An 803-nucleotide genomic window follows, 5' to 3' on the forward strand; every position below is an offset into this window, starting at 1 on the left:
TGGACTCGCTGTATCGACCTAAAAGGAGAGTATGTTGAAAAATAAAACCGACTTTGGCCAAAAAAACGTCTCCGTGTTTCATTTTCAGGGACTTATCAGACTACCTAGTAGAAGAGAGAAGTAAGTGCAATTTTGTAGCTATATATATTATTGATGAATAAATATTAAATGTGTTACGAAAAACAAGAAAAGAAAAATGTTTTATAAATAAACAGACAGGTGTTAGCTAAGTTCACCTAACCTCCAGATGTCATATGTAAATTTGAATACATAAATATTATTATCATCTAACTGTTTCGTTGATACTGAATGTGAAGGAAAGATTTTCAGGATTGGGCTGTGGTTTCGCGGGGCAAAATTTGTATAGTGGAAAATAGATGTTTAAAGTGCTAATTTTACAATAAACAAAATTGAGAGCAAACTGTAATTTAGACCAAAGTTAAATATTAAATTTGTATCTCGGATTATTTTTTCAATGACAAAATTCGCTCGAAATGAATAGTTTGATGTACTAAAGGAAGGAGCCAGGAATTGTAACTTTTTATCATTCATAATTTAAATTCTGAACTTTTAATCCATAAGAAAAAGGTCATTAAGAAATTAAAATAATAAATGGGAACTTCTTATAATTTCCATAATTCTCGTAGTATTATTTGACTTAAAAAAACCTAACATCGCATATTTCAGTGGGTTGCAGTGATATGTACTTGTACAATGTTTTAATTATTCACAATGAAATTTTGCATTCCGGATGGATCGCCTTCACAGCCAAGCAATAATACCAGAATTTGCAGTGAACATTT

The sequence above is a fragment of the Belonocnema kinseyi genome, chromosome 3 (genome assembly GCF_010883055.1).
Source record: "Belonocnema kinseyi isolate 2016_QV_RU_SX_M_011 chromosome 3, B_treatae_v1, whole genome shotgun sequence".
In the NCBI taxonomy this organism is placed as follows: domain Eukaryota; kingdom Metazoa; phylum Arthropoda; class Insecta; order Hymenoptera; family Cynipidae; genus Belonocnema; species Belonocnema kinseyi.